A 17442-nucleotide genomic window follows, 5' to 3' on the forward strand; every position below is an offset into this window, starting at 1 on the left:
TCTTTCTCCATCAAATGTACATTTACTAGTCGCTCGGCTTGAGACATCTGCTCCGTGCAACCAGTCAATATTGTTCGTCCTGCTCCCCCTCCCCGCTTCAAAGCAGCCAGTTCATTAGCTCTGTCGGCTTTACAAGCGCAGGCTAGCGCCTCTGAAAGTGAGCAGCCACAATGCAGGCCTCATTAGCCAGTGATTTATCATCAGGCAAAAGCCCAGGTTAACCTCTGACCAGCGCGGGCCTCCTTTCACCCTCTCAAAGACTCTATTGTCAGCTCCCCAGGGCTCCTGGCTGCCTGAAAGGAGGAGAAAGATGATCCAGTTAAAGTCACGTTATTCCACTAGCCATAGCAGAGATAAATGGAGACGGGCTTTGATGGATCGGCTGGCAGACTTTACTTCACACAGAACCCCTGCTTTGCTAACTTTTAGCTATATGCAAACTGCGCTATTATTACTCACGGCATTTACAAAGCTAAAACATGCCTGTGTTATGCTACAGTACATGTCAGTGTATGGCTGGGGATTGAGTTTGACGTTTCATTTTACTTGCAAATCTTTGTAGCATTAACAATAATAATAAAAAAAACATCATAACATTCACTATCAGGAATATTTTGAAGAACGATTCTTGAAAATTCCTGTTTGTTTTGCTTATCAATAAATCAGAATCAGAATCACACACAAGGAATTTGGTATCGGCTGCTGGTGACCTCAAAAGTACAGATATAAAATAAGTACAGTGGAACCTCGGCATAGGAATTTAATTGGTTCTGGAGGCGAGTTCTTAAGGTGAAAGTTTGTATTGTGAAAGGAATGTTCCATCAGAAATAATGTAAATGCAGATAATCCGTTCCAGCCGCCCAAAAATATTCCCAATATGAAGCGTATGTAAACTGTATGGCTGCTTACAAAGAACTGACCCAAGCCAAGCATTCCATGTCAAGGCTCCTCACAGGAAGTCATGCCACCAAGCTTGGGCTAAAAATAGAACAGACCGCCCACGCCACCAATCTGTCAACAAAAAAACACCCCAAAAATCACCTAGCTGTTGAATGCATGCTGAAGGTGACGTTGGTAACGTGGGTTGACTCTTTCACACAGCTTTCAGTGACTGAAAAAAAACTCCCTTCGCTTAGCTTTCCACTGACGCTAACAAGTTTTGAACAGCTCCTTGACGTACGCGCAACTTAGCTGGCATTTGGTTCGTTTATATGCTGAAAATGCTTCGTATGCCGATTCAAATTTCTTGCAAAATTTCAATTCTTAAGGAGAAAATTAGTAAAGAAGGGCATTCGTATGCCGAGGTTCCACTGTACACTATACATTTAATTCAGAGACAATGCTATTCAGAAAAGTCCACAATATACAGATCATGAGGCAGGTTATGAATGTATATAAAGTGAATAGGGATGCAGTGGTGCAGGCAGGAGGAAAAGAGGAAGGCCAAAGAGGAGGTATATGGATGTAATAAATGAGGATATGAAGCTAGTGGGTGTAAGTGTTGAGGATGCAGAAGATAGGGATAGGTGGAGAGAGATGATTCGCTGTAGAGACCCCTGAAGGGAAAAGCCCAAAGAAGAAGAAGAAGAAGAAGAGGGATGCAGTGGTGAGTGAGTGTTCTTACAGTACAGTAAATTTATAAAGATGTTGGTCAGCTGGTGTATGCATGAGGGTGACCTCCTGCGGAAAGAAACTGTTCCTCTGCCTGGCGGTTTTGGTGTATAATGTCCTGCAGTGCCTGCCAGTCCAGGGTGTGAGTGGTCTGTAACACAAATGCGTCTTCTACATTTTCCCACATTTTTCAATATTGCAAACATGCACACAAACATGAATAAAAGCTAGTACAAGCGAGCTAGTTAGCTAGCTTCTTCTTCTTAGCTAGCTAAATCTCTCATGATATCTGCTCATTTATAGTCAGTAAAGAGTTCATTCACATTGTACAGAGAGTGAAATTCTGATTTTATTTTTTGATAATGATTGATACTAAAGTCTATATTTTGGTAAGTTTAGTGTTTGTCACGCCAGGGTTTTGTCAGAGTCACAGTGTCCGTCTGCATCCTGTGCTGCATTGTACCAGTCTTTATGTGTTAAGCGCTGAATCCTTAAACTGCTGTCTCTCTTTGACAAGTCACACAATGAGGATGTTGTGGCTTCCATATGGTCTTCACCCAAGCCTCTGCTACGTATAAATCTCACCACAGACCAGCGGGATAATGCATCACCCGTGATTTGTAAACTGTTTTGTTAACCAGCGCATTATCAGAAAGCAGGAGAAAGGAGGGGTCAGCGTTGAAAATGCGAACAGTTGGTGTGATGTAAGAGATGCGGCTCTGGGGTTTCTTTCCTCCTCGCCCTTTTCCCTCCCTCCTGCATACACCCACACCGGCGTGGGCTAACGAGGCATGACTGAGTCGTACCAGCTGCTCGGATCTGTCGCGTACGGGTGGTGCTGCCCCCTCTCAGACCTGGAGAGCTCCACCCACTGAGAGAGAGAGAGAGAGAGAGCGAGAGAGAGAGAGAGAGAGGGAGGGATAATGAGAAAGAGAGAGAAATCAAAAGCTAGAATGTGAGTGACAAAGTGAGAGAATGAGAGAGAAAGACAGAAAATGAGAGAGAGAATAAAAGAATGAGAGAGAGATGGAGGGAGGGAGAATGAGAGAGAGAGAAAGAAATCAAAAGCTAGAATTAAAGTGAGAGAGAATAAGGGTCGAAAATAAAAGAGGATGAAAGAGAGAATAAGGGAGAGAATGAGAGAGTGAATAAAAGAGTGTGAGAATGAGAGACAGAAAGGGAGAGAATGAGGGAGAGAACGAGTGAAAGAAAGAGAGAGAATGAGGGAGAGAAAGAGAGAGAATGAGGAAGAGAATGAGGGAGAGAAAGTGAGAAAATGAGGGAGAGAAAGAGAGAATGAGGGAGAGAAAGGGAGAGAAAGAGAGAGAATGAGGGAGAGAGAAAGTGAGAGAATGAGGGGGAGAAAGAGAGAGAATGAGGGAGAGAGAAAGTGAGAGAATGAGGGAGAGAAAGAGAGAATGAGGAAGAGAATGAGGGAGAGAAAGTGAGAAAATGAGTGAGAGAAAGAGAGAGAATGAGGGAGAGAAAGAGAGAGATTGATGGAGAGAAAGAGAGAGAATGAGAGAGAGAGAGAGAGAGAGATGCAAGAAGGAAAACATGAATTTTTGATGAGGAAGATGTTTGGGGCGAAAAATGGGGGTAAGTGAAAATTATTTAGGATGAAGATAAAAGAAAATAAATGGAGGTAAAATGATTTGGGGGCGGGAAAATGATCTGATAAAGGAAAGAAAAAAAATGGAGAAATGAAGTTAATTAAGATTTAATTCACAGTCCCTGGAGGACTAGAGGTCAGGCTGCGGTGCTCTCAGAGATCTGACCCCAGAGGGCATTCTGTCAGGGTTGGTTTATGTTATGTCCTGCATCATGTGCTGATGTTTATGTTCTGTGTTCTGACGTTTGTTTGCTCCGCCCTCTCGCCCTCTTGCCCTATCCTTATCCTGTTCCTGCCTCTGCACACCTGTTCCTTACGTGTCCCTAATTACATTCCCTTTATATACCTGCTGTCCTGAGCTGTTCTTTGTTCTTGCTGTGTCTGTGCCTCGTCTTAACCGCTTTCTGTTTCCTGATTTTTGTTTCTGTCTCGTGTTTTTTGTTTGTTTCCTGTTTTTTTGTTTGTTTTTCTGTTTCCTGTTTTTTTGGGTTTGTTTGTTTCTGTTTCCTGTTTTTTTTATTTTGGTTTCTGTTTCCTGTTTTTGTTGTTTTTTGTTTACTGTTTTTTGTGTTTGTTTGTTTGTTTCCTGTTTTTTGGTTTGTTTCTGATTCCTGTTTTTCTGTGTTTGTTTGTTTCTGTTTACTGTTTTTTTTTTTGGTTTGTTTCCTTTTTTTCTATTTTTTTCCCCCCAGATCTTGTGTTTGTTTTCCTGTGTTTGTTGGTTTAGTTGTTTTTTTTTTATTAATAAAACCCCAGTCTGTTTTCTATCCCTGCATTTGGGTCTGGATTTTGTACCCATGGAGGCCCCTAATTCCTGACCTATACGGACCGCTGTAGTGACCCCTAACGGGAGCAGCTGAAAAGCAAGGGAAAATTTACTGCATGAGCCAGAGATCTGGAGGACCGAATCATTCACAGACCTGAAATACAAAATACAGCTCTAAACACTTAAAGACCCAACACCATGAGTGTTTGAGTGAGGGACAGTGTATATGGAGGGTTGATTTAGATCTGTTTCTTAGCAGTGGGATGAATTTCCAACTTCAATGAAGAGCGGAATCCATTAATGTCTACAAAAAATGGATAAAGACCCACATTATCTGTGAACATTTCACTAACTCCTTAACACTGAGTTAAAAACTGCACACACTTTAGCTTTAATATCACTTTGTGTGTATTTCCTTATTTCTAAGTCTCTTAGATGAATGCACCAGATAAAGAAATACATGTAAATGTAAGATGCAGAAAAAATGTCAGATAAATGAATAAACGTAAATGTACAAATCATAAAAACAAATCATAATTGATTTTAAATTTTCCACATTTATCCTAACCAACTCCTTCTATCCGTTCCTTGCTGTCCTGCTAAGACGAACCTTTTCTGTGGTCGATCCTAATCTCTTCCACATGAGGTCCGCTCCATCTTTAGCCATTTCCCAAAGTTTTTCTTAAAACATACTCTAATTCTTTGTGTTAAGATGTTACAGCATTTCAGATGAACCTCTGTCATCTTTAAACATGCTTTCTAGATAAAATTCCACTTGAAGCACAATCAAAGCTCCATCATATTTATAAAATCATTGGATTTTATTTTAATTGAAAAAATTGTGTTGAATAAAATGGATTTAAACAAATAGTGAGAAATAAATTTTATCTGACCAAAATTATAGTTATAAAAATATTTAGCAAACAAAAAAAAAACAACTGAGAAAATGAAAATAGAAAAATATCACTTTCATAAACACCTCCCCTTTTTTTGCTATTGTTTATTTTTAATTCAATTTTGCCTTTTTATTTTTTTTTGTCCAAGAAATTTGACTTTTTTTGAAATTTGTATTTCAGCTGCTTTCATAACAAAACAGTTAACAAATATTATTAAACCAAACTCAAGATCACATATTTTGAGAAAATGGAGAGTGTTAATTATTATAATTAGAATATTTGCGCGGAAAAATGAATTATTTAATGTAAGATTCGTTCGTGTTACCTTGAATGAATGAAACCGATAGAATATATAGTGATTAACCTTTATTTGCTGTCCTTTTCTCTGATGTGGAAATGTATAAATTATATATAATGTGTGTTTTTATTTAATTATTTAATTTATATTAATTTATTTATGTTTTTTTATTATTTAATTTATATTAAGCATGCCCAAGTTTGTAATTGTATTAAAACAACCATTTAATACTTAAAAAAAAAACTTTTTTAAAAAAAAAAAAGAAAAGAAAAGAAAATCAGTAACAGAGGTGAAAATGTATGAAATTTCAGGTGAAAAAGCTTAAATATGTTTAGAAGATTAAAGTTTAGTACGTTTTCAAAATGATACAGAAATCCTTTCTGTTTGTTTAGATTTTTTTTCTTTAGTTTGATTGTTTTTTTTATTTTCTTCCCACATCAGCTCTTACTATTTTTTAAATCCTGTAGCATTATTACAGGAGAATATTTCATTATTTCATTTCTTTTATTCAGTCTTATTTTGTTTCCCAGTGGTTCTCAAATTCTGGTCCAGGGACAGTGGTGGAAATTCACAACCCTCTTAAAGCTTTTCCAGCACTGCGGGACTGGTCCCACCGTCTTTCAGGGAACAAGGCAGGAACTTATCGAGTCTCTTCCCTGTTCTGACACCGAGGCGATGGAATGAACTTCTCCTTGATGTCCGAACAGGTGTCAATGACCATCTGCAAACGGCAGGTGAAGACCTACATCTTCCTGAAACCCAAAAACTAGCTCTTACTTATTTTTTCTTGTTTGCTTATTTTTACAAAATGCAATACAAACTTCCATAACTCGAACTCGAAGACACATCTCTTTGTGTCTGGGGTGGAAAACTAAAGAATGTGATTTTTTAAAATATTCTGTACTATTTCATTTAATATTTAAATAATGAAGCTAATATACTGACGGAAAATCAAACTTTGGATGAAAATAAAAATCTAAAAACAGCTGTATCAACTGAAAAAAAATGGTTAAATAAAAATTTGTGCAATTTTTAAGTCTTTTCCCCCAGGGTTCTTTATGTTTATAGAGTATATGAAAATAAGGTTTATGTAAAACTGTAAAATAAACCTGTGATAAGGAACTGAAGAATTTATTAGCTTCAGAACCTCCTACAAAAAGTCCGTTTCCACGATCTCAGCAGCTTAATTCAGCTCCGTATTTTAACAAAAGTGAACCACAGATTCAGCATGAGCTCCAGTGCGACAGTTCAATCAGCTGTTCAAAGGACAGAAGAAAAAACGGAGAAAGACCTGAGGAAATACGAAGAAACTATTTAGTTGTAGCATAAGCCTGTCAGTAATCCTTTTCTCCTCTGACACAATTTCCAACATTTCCATTTGCTCTGAAGTACTTTTTCGGCATGTTTGATCCCGAAAGTGTCGGAATGAGATTCCAGAAACACGAGTGGGCCTTTTCAGTGTGTTTATAGGTTTATAAAAACGGCTCTCTCGTGCAGCTCAGAGTTGTGTGGTCTGATCGGGCCATTCTCTCGAGCATCACTTGAAACGTCCATCGCGGTTTCTGCGAGTCTGTTGTGCTAAGACTTTAAGGCATTCGCTTTGTAGTGCTTAGTTTGGTTAGCATGCTGAAGATTTGGGACCAAGAAAAATCCCTGATTCTCTCTCTCTCTTTAACACCCCTACCCACACACACCCTCCCAAACACACACAAATGCAGCTCTTTACAAAAGTCCCTCAGAGCTCAAAGAGAAACAAAATGGAAGAGTTGTACGTCTGCTAAGCAAACAGACCGATCTAATGGATCCCCTTCTTCTCCGCCCATTGCAATTATGTTGAGAATATGGCCGGATTGGTTCACATAGACGAGACCAGCGCTAATCCCTCACATACATGTACATATCACATTCAGCAGCATGACTTCACAGCCACCCAGGCAGCCCGAGAGCAGGCATGGAGACCTCCAGGAGGGAGAAGCGGCCTCCTTCAGCTCTGAATGAGCTAATGGAGGATATGTTAATGGAGCCGGAGATTATGGGATTACCACTCGTCTAACAGTTATTACAGATGTTGGTAAACGGGAATTAAGGACTTGGCTAATTCTGTCCTATTCACATGATGACCGATCCAGCAGCGCTGGAGCTGTGTTTGATACTGACGATGGGGGCAACGATGTTTTTGTGCTGTGGTGGGTCCTTGTTCAGGGCTGGGCTTAGCCACACACACACACACACACACACACACACACACACTGGCGCAAACACACACACTGATGCATCAAGGTTTCAGAACCAGTTTGTTGACATATTAAGCCTCTGATTGTTCTAATCTAGTATAAATTAATTATTTACACTCATTGTAATTACATAATTTCAGCGCTACACAATCATCCTGATACTGATAAACTGCAGGTTTGAAGAGTGACCACATCTACGCTACAACATTCACCGTGTGTAAGGAAGCCTGTTTCAGAGTAACCAATATCCCCCATTGTAAGCAGTTCTGGTGAATCAAACAAGTCATTAAGATTATCTCGGCCCGACAAAAGAGAGGTTAGAAACGGCAAACAGAGGAGGCAAATCAAACAGCGCTTTGTCTGAGAAGCTTTGGTGTGTTAGTGAGGTCCATACCAATTTGGAGATTTATGAGCATTCTCAATCTCTCACTTTTTTGTTTCTGTTCTGGGAAAAGAGCTTTCTTTCTGGATGCGTTGAAAAGCATTAGTCCTGACTGGAACGGCTCGAATCTGCTTCACTAGATACCATATTATTGTGCAACAGTAAATGAATTGAGTACACACACATACACATATATTACACACTCGTTTATGCTAATGCTAACACAACGTCGTTGAAGTGACTATAGTGAGGCGTTACCTGATGAGATGTAACCTGGTGTCACCTGGTGTAGCTTTATTTATCGATTTTATTCAAGGGTGCAAACAATTCTGAAACTGTAATGAAGATATATATGTATATACACTACATTGGCAAAAATTTTGGGACACCCCTCCAAATCAATTCAGGGGTTGGGTTCGGCCCCTTAGTTCCAGTGAAAGGGACTCTTAATGCTTCAGCTTCATACCAAGACATTTTGGACAATTTCATGCTCCCAACTTTGTGGGAACAGTTTGGGGATGACCCCTTCCTGTTCCTACATGACTGCACACCAGTGACCAAAGCAAGGTCCATAAATGAGCATGAGTCCTGACCTCAACCCCATAGAACACCTTTGGGATGAATTAGAGTGGAGACTGTGAGCCAGACCTTCTTGTTCAACATCAGTGCCTGACCTCACAAATGTGCTTCTAGAGGAATGGTCAAAAATTCCCATAAACACACTCCTAAACCTTGTGGAAAGCCTTCCCAGAAGAGTTGAAGCTGTTATAGCGGCAAAGGGCGGGACAACTCCATATTACATTCATGTGCATGGAAAGGCAGACGTCCCAAAACTTTTGCCAATATAGTGTAAATATTGTGTATATACAGATGGGCTGGTTTAACTATTTATAATTTAATAGTTTACAGTTACATAATAATAAATAATAGTTTAATAATAATTATAATGTTTCCAAAAAATTTTCTTACACACAACATACAAGTGGAAATATTTTGCAAGCAGAAACTCAAATAACTGCTTTTAATAACCATGGTGAGCAGAAAAGCATCTCATAATACATAAAATCTTCAGTAAGTGTCTAAACTGTAAGTGTGAAAGACTGCATCAGGTTTCTTTCCTGAGTCTGACAGCAGGCACTGACTCACGCAAACTGGACACAGACTGGAAACTCACCTGGATGCCTTCAAAAAAATGGCAGATGTCAAAATAAGTATAACAAATAGTATAAATTCCTTTAGTTACTCTGTTTACTCGTTAATTGCGATGGTGTATTAGTTAATATATTCCTTTAATTAATTATAATATTGAATCATTTTTTCTTGCTTTTTTATAGAAAATGACAAGCTGACACTAAAGCAGCCGGCTGTTCAGATATCCCTGGTTTTTATTTAGAACAGTTTAACTCTATAGGCTTCCTCCATCTTCCTCCAACGTCCTACAGACATGAATTAGCAACTCTATTTATATTTATTATTATAATATCTATTTATCTATCTGTCTGTCTGTCTGTTTAAAAATCTATCTATCTATCTATCTATCTATCTATCTATCTATCTATCTATCTATCTATCTATCTATCTATCTGTTGAAATATTTTTATTTGAATCTAATGCATGAATATTATAATTGATCAGATTTAAACTGACCTGTTTATCAATCAGCAGAAATGAATGTTCCGCTATGTGAGAAGCCAGTGATGTGTCTATAAAAATTTATTCTGTCAGAAATTCCCCCGAGGAATTTATACTAACTATGTAATACCAACGTCTCCACAATACACCACCTTAAAGTCCATTGTGCTGAAACGAATCCACTAAATGTGTGTGAAGCTCCGATGTTTTCAGCCTTTCCTTATGATCTTCTTGTTCCAGGCTCCTTTTCATTATTTCGAGAAAAGAGAAGACAAGACCGCTCATTGTAATATCGCTTCACTGTGGCATTAGGGAGAAATCCGGAGCGATGGGAACCCCAGCGAGTCCAAGGATGTGAGCTTTTCTTTTGTTGGTGGCATCTATTTTGTGCTAATAAAACCATATTTAGGGTGAACTAGCGTGAGGTGAGCGTCGCCTGGATAAATGGGCTCTATTCATGCGGGTTTAAGAGTGCAGCGTGGGGCTGCGGGGGGCAGCGTGGGGCAGCGTGGGTCTCCGGCTGTGCTCTAATCCCAGCACTTGTGCTCTAACTAGGACACATAGCTTGTGTGTAGAATCCTGTTTACCACTTGCTAGCTTGTTCTGAACCTTGTACATGCTCCAAGAACACGAAAAACCCTCAAATGACCACAAGTAACCTCGCTAAATATTTTATTCTAGAAACTCCACCTATTATTACCTCTTATTTTCATCAATAAGGAAATAACAACATCTTTGATTAATAAAACTTACATAAACTTGTTTCTGTACATGGCTAACAATCTGAACAGCTCACTAACCGTTTCTATAAACCAGAGAAATCATGACACTCACTATCTACTGACTGCTGACTAGCAAGAATGCAACATTTTACTAGTTATGCTAGGTTACTTTCAAGAAAAAATGCTAACAACAGCCATTTTGTGCTGTTGTTTTTGTGGTGAAATATCCAAATCCAGCGCATTTAAAGTTTTATTTTGTTATTCAAGGGACGAACTGATCAACATTTTGCTCTCAATATTCTTTAAAATGTTCATATGAGTGAACTATTTATACACTAGCATTCCTGTAGCATTCGGAAATAACCAGCATTTGGTAACAGTGGATATGCTAAAGGTAAATAAGCTACTGTATTGAAGTCATTTGCAAAATAATCCTGTATTAAGTTGCTCTGAGGTGTGGGACAGTGTGCGAATGTGTACCTAGTGTCCTGTGACAGATCCAAAAGTAGGATATAACCGGCAAAAATGAAATGATTTAACTATTTACATTTACATAATTGCGCTTCTTTCACTTTTGAGAATAACAATGCTAATGTTTTTTAAACCCCAACACTATTTACCTCCCCTGCTCTGACTGTGGGAGGATGAAGTAGACTTTGTAGGGAGTAGGGAATAGGCAGGACGGAGTCTGAATAAAGCGCCCTGATCACCCCTGTGCTCCAGGGAGGATCCGCCCGTTGTTCACAGGGTCTGTAGTAAAGGGACGCGTCTCATCCTCAGGTTCGGGCCGTGCTAATTTAACTGCGTAAAATCGGATTGAAAGTGAGCCAGCGGTGTTTACGTCAGTTCACATCTCGTCAGATTGCGAGGGTGTGAACTGAAGTCGACAGTACAGAGGGCTAATCCAGAACTAAAGCCAAAATAATTAGGGGCCCCATATCTAATCCATCCTGCTCTTTCTCCTGCTCCTGAATCGCATTAAAATAAAGCCAGGGCTGCAAGCTCGCACTTTCCCCAGAGAGATAACTATAAATGTGTTAAAAAAAAAATGTGACAGCTAAGAAAAGTAAAGGATCATGAAGTTGTTAATAATCAGCATATAATCAGACTAAATATGATAACTGTTAGCAATGCCTTATAAAGTAAAAATGATACTCTTCTTCACAATTAAGGCTCATGTATTTAAGCTTAGGCTTTAATAATATCTCATCTGATTCGGATCTTCGGTTTCAATATTTCACACAGGATTTCAGGAAATTTTTGGAGACAATTTGGGGAAGATTTCAGGAGAAAGTCTATATTTAGTGTTAAAGTGACAGAGGAGTTGGAATACATTTAAGAATTAGACTCTAGTGATGTTTTAATGCTATTATTATTATTATTATTATTATTATTATTATTATTATTATAACTGAAATTAGTTGTATGAGCTTTATAATAAAATTTCTTCACGTTCTTAGCGACTTCTTTTCAACAACAAAAAAAGTTTCTTTCTCACTTTTCTGTGCTCACTTGTAGGGTTTGACATAAAACTCCTACAGATTCACAACCTGTGAATTTTTTCTTTTCTTCTAATTATTCATTGGAAAGTCATTTGTTCATTTCCATCTAGTCAGCTTCCATCTACTCCTGGAGGATCTTCAGAAGCTCAGTATTGATTGAGAGCATTAGCAGCGTATGGACCGCCTAATTATCCATTGAGAGCTTTTTTTCCCCATGCAACCTCATTTATAAAGAGAGTTTTCAAAGACCTGAAAGGTGTACTTTATACAGTAAATATTCATGAGCCATGCCCACACACTTCCTGTAGTTAGGACATGACTACATTCTTTAAGTGTCATGAAGTAAATACTAGAACAGATGTGCTGGTACTGGTGTTACTGTAATTACTGGCTGCTGAAGGTTAACATTATTGGCAGTAATTGAAAAGGGATTAGTTCCTCACACATATTGCACATTCTGTAAAGTAATTCTTCATCCTGAGACAATGATAGATGTATAATAAAGCAAAAAGGGGGAAATGCAGTACATTTAAAGCATCATATTAGCTACTCTGATTATTAAGTAAATTGTAGTTCATTTGTATTGTAGGTCATTTTTAATGAAGATGATTTAGGTTTTAAATGATCCGTGTACCCCATCACCCCACACATCATGCCCCTCTTTTCCATAATAAGTCATTTTTATTTATTTGTTTATTTGTTTACTTTTACAAGGAACGAGTTCGCTGGTGTCTGTGGCTCCGTGTAAACCTGCTTGTAGTTTACGAGATGTACCACCAGGTCGAGCCCTTGCGTAACTAATGTCTTCAGGCATCCTCGGTATAATACACTAGAACAGTCTACATTGTCCACTCATGCCAGATGAATGTATCTGGATGTCTCTGTATAGCTGAGTATTAGAGAAATGGTATTACAAAAGTTTTTTTATTTGCAGTGGGCATTTCCTTATTGCTCTCTCTCTCTCTCTCTCTCATTCACACGTTCTTCTCTGTGCCTTTCAGTGCCAATAAAGTATGGATGGTCAATGAGTTGTAGTGAGGTTGATGTGGGCTTCATGTCTGTCAGTCCCAGTGAAAGATGGCATGGCATCTGTGACTGTGAGTTGCAGTAAAAGTGGCATGGCCTTGGCACTTGTCAGCTGTAGCAGTAAGGGAAGGGTGGCCTCTGTGTCTGCTAATTGTAGTAAAAAAGGCGTGGTGTGTTTGTTTATTGGTTGCTATAAAGGAGGCATGGCCTCTGTTCTGGTAAGTTTCAGTAAAGTAGGCGTGGCATCAACCTTCCCAACTGAATCAGTCGATACTGAATCAATCAATGCTGAATCACTCACTACTGAATCACCCACTATTGAATCACCCAATAGTGAATCAATCAATACTGAATCACTCACTACTGAATCATCCAATAACAAATCATTCAATTCTGAAACCCATTACTGAATCACACAATAATGATTCTCCCAATACTGAATCCTTCACTCCTGAATCTCCCAATGCTGAATCAATCAATGCTGAATCACTCACTACTGAATCACCCACTATTGAATCTCCCAATACTGAATCAATCAATACTGAATCACCCAATATTTTTCAGTCACTCAATTCTGAATCATGAAATACTGAATCACTCACTACTGAATCACCTAATAGTGAATCAATTAATACTGAATCACGCACTACTGAATCACACATTACTGAATCACCCACTATTGAATCTCCCAATACTGAATCAGTCAATACTGTATCACTCACTACTGAATCACACAATACTGAATCAATCAGTGCTGAATAATTCACTTCTGAATCACCCACTATTGAATCACACTATACTGAATCAATCAATACTGATCCAGTCAATACTGAATCACCCAATATTGAATCATCCGATTTTGAATCACTCAATACTGAATCATGCAGCACTGAATCACTCAACATTGAATCACGCTGTATTACATAATATCACACAGAAACAGATGCATCACTGTTCTATATGTATCCTATAAACATCACATTCTTGCAAAATGGGCAAAAAAGTATTATCGTACACTGCCATGGTTAAAATCTTAAAATCTTAAAGGTCAAATAGTAAGTTTTGTAATTTATCTTTATTAAACTTAAAACCGTTATGTTTTATGTTTATCCTGTAATATCGTTATTCGAAATATATTTTGTTTATATTCTGTATATTTTGATGTATTAGAGATATATTTTATTTGTACACTACTGGGAATAGTTTTTTACTGGCACTAAACTTCTGCAGAAAAAGCCATGGGTGGATATTTATGTATTTCCTTATTTGTGTGTGTGTGTGTGTGTGTAAGAGTAGGAGAGAGAGAGAGAGAGAGAGAGAGAGAGAGACTGTTACACTGTTTGTGTCTGAAACAGCTTTGGCGAAGCAGGAACTCAGCCCAGGTCAGGAATGTCAGGCAGGAAGTCCTCCGGCTGCTTCAGAAATAGACTTCCTGTTCCCTGCTGCCCCTTTGGGTGTGGGTTGGGCTTCTTCTGAGGTGTTGACAGCAAAGGTGGGCCGTTTAAAGCTACAGCTGGGGAACCCAACATCTGGCACAGGATCTAGCTTCAGTTTGGCACAATGTGTGTGTGTGTGTGTGTGTGTGTGTGTGCGTGCGTGTGTGTGTGTGTGTGTGTGGGCGTGCGTGCGTGTGTTATTTTAAAATTAGCATAGTTTGAGGACGTTTACTGCACTAACGCACGTGATCACTTCATCTAAACTCTTAGATAATCGAGGCTACAGTCATAAGTGTTTTCTGATTAGATTTTACTTAAGTATGTCGTCTAAACTTGGCTGTGTTTACACTTACATTTATTCATTTTAGAAAACAAGCTAAGTGCCTCCATAAAATACGATAGCATTGTACAATTATCAAATGGGATATCTAATGATAGCATGATGTAAAATGGCTTCATAAATTGATTAAAAATCTAAAAACACACAAAACATACCTGATAGAGTTGTTAAATTTTATTAAAAGTGATGCAAATGACCCAAAACAAATAAAGGATAGTTGCAGAAAGACCACAGAGAGCAAGAGCTAAGCAATGAAGTTCGTAAATACTTAGTAATTAGTACATCAACCACTTGTGAGCCATTTTCGTTTGTGAGTCATTTCCAGTAAATATTTCTTCCTGGGTCTCAGTGGACCACTGGGTATGAGGTAATCAGTCCATTGCAGACCAAAATGCACAATGTTCACATCTAGGGGCATTTTATCATAACCAATCCACTGACCTTGCATGTTTTTAAGGAAACGCAGAATGCAAACCTTCATGCAGACAGTAAGCCAAGCTCAGGATTATAAATGGTCAAGCTTCCCATCAGTGCTCCTATAAATCCATGGTACTGCACAATCTATTGATTTTCCTATTCCAACTGACATTTCCTTAAAGGAGGAAATGGTCTGAATGTTTTGGACTGTAAATACACAGGTCCAGACTCACAGACCCCAGCACAGGTCCTTAAAAAAAAAAAAAAGAAAGCAAAAATATCCACAATCTTACATTATAACTGGTTATGAAGTATTTATGAGGATTCAGTGGTCGTATAGCAATGATCAACTTATAGTGATGGCTTTGTGCCCTTGGGAAAGAGATCGACACTAAAACCTAGCCTTTTTCCTCTTCCTCATCCAAAGGGAACTGCTGCTTTCAGCAGAAAAGCTCAGTTAATCTGTCATGCTGCTTTAATTAGCGTGCAATTTTTTTGCGCCGTTGACATACAGTTGATTCCTATTTTTTGGACACGACGTGGCGGAACAGGGAAGTTATGCCACGACATTCTCAGCGGGTGTGTTCGTGAAAAACACAATCAACAAAAGCAACATTTTATTCTCAACAACTTTGTACTAATACCCCTGCATTCCATACAATACATACTGAAGATGCCAAGCCCAGGTGGACAAAAACATTCTGCATATGCTGGATCTCCATCAGTGAGCATCTGAAGGCTTTAGCATGGAGGAGTTGGTGTTGAATCTATAATGAACTCAGATGTTGAGCTTATTTATGAGTTGCTCAGGAGCTCCACATGACTGTAGAAAGGACATTATTCATAATCACACTCTCCAGTGTTTATAATCATTTATAATCACACTCTCCGGTGTTTATAATCATTTATAATCACACTCTCGGGTGTCACCCAAATGAGACCTCTCAAGGTCTCTTCCTCTTCCATCTAAGAGAGTTTTTCCTCACCTCAGTCGCCTCAGGATTGCTCATTAACGAGATAAATACAAATAAATTTAAATATAAGTCTAATATTAATCTTGAACTTTTTGTTTTATATCTCCTATGTTCTGTAAAGCTGCTCTGAGACTATTTCCATTGTTAAAAGCGCAATACAAATAAAATTGACTTTAACTGAAATAAACCAGTTCTTTAATATACGCCATTTTCACCTTCTTGACAAACACACACACTTGTCCTTGTACCCTCTCTGACATCAGCATTTAGGTCACTCATCCAGGCAGTGTGTGTGTGTGTGTGTGTATGTTACATTCTTCTCCGGGAAACATGCAGTAAACACAGACACGGGGTTGAGGTCAAAGGCCGCACGGACAAACAGCCTCCTGAAGTGGCCTCAGGGTTCAGATCACTATTGTGTTTTTCCCAGAGCGTGCAGCTGTGGATCATCTTTTGCACGTTTTCTGAAAAGCCCTAAATCTTCACTTGGCTATAACACTACACCCTCAAACAGCTGAGAGCTGAGATGAAATCTTAAATGGTTTGTCTTCAGGGTGACATTGTGGTGCGAGCTCCTCTCATTATTTATTTACATCAATCAAAACACATGGGCATTTATAATGGAGTGCAATGACAAAATAGAAAAATACAAAATAAAAATTAAAACATATCACTTAGGAAAATCAATATAGTTATGTTTACATTTAAAATGAGAGTTGTGTTACCAAGATGCTTATGAAATGAAGCAAAATCAAAAGTCATGTTTTTTTTTAAAATACAAATATAATTCTTATTGTTAATGAATTTTCTCACACTAAAATTTATTAGCCGTTTAGTGCAGATTTAGTGTTTATGAGCATGTCAAAATGTATATGCACTGTGTATTCTGACCCCTTTCTATCAGAACCAGCATTAACTTCTTCAGCAGTTTGATCAACAGTAGCTCATCTGTTGGATCGGATCACACGGTCCAGCCTTCTCTCCCCACGTGCATCAATGAGCCTTGACCGCCCATGACCCTGTCTCCAGTTCACCACTGTTCCTTCCTTGGACCACTTTTGATAGATACTGACCACTGCAGACCGGGAACACCCCACAAGAGCTGCAGTTTTGGAGATGCTCTGATCCAGTGGTCTAGCCATCACAATTTGGCCCTTCATCAAACTCGCCCAAATCCTTACACTTGTCCATTTTTCCTGCTTCTAACATCAACTTTGAGGACAAAATGTTCACTTACTGCCTAATATATCCCACCCACTAACAGGGGCCATGATGAGGAGATCATCAGACTTATTCTTATTATATGTTATGGCTGATCGGTGTATTCATATATACTAATTTGATCATGATTATCCAACCCTTACAGATATTATTCATTAAAGAATGATGTCACATTTTTAAAATATTTACATTTACATGTTGTGATATATTTACATGTCTGATATCATTTACATCACATCAGCACATCAGTGGCTCCCTCACCAGGCATTATATTATCTCTCTCTTATGGTTATGTCGAATCAATGCTCGAACTACATTACCCATCAGCCCCTGGACGTTTCCTTGTCACATGTCACATGTGTCCCGTTAAACC

This window comes from Hemibagrus wyckioides, linkage group LG08 (assembly GCF_019097595.1).
Source record: "Hemibagrus wyckioides isolate EC202008001 linkage group LG08, SWU_Hwy_1.0, whole genome shotgun sequence".
Classification (NCBI taxonomy): domain Eukaryota; kingdom Metazoa; phylum Chordata; class Actinopteri; order Siluriformes; family Bagridae; genus Hemibagrus; species Hemibagrus wyckioides.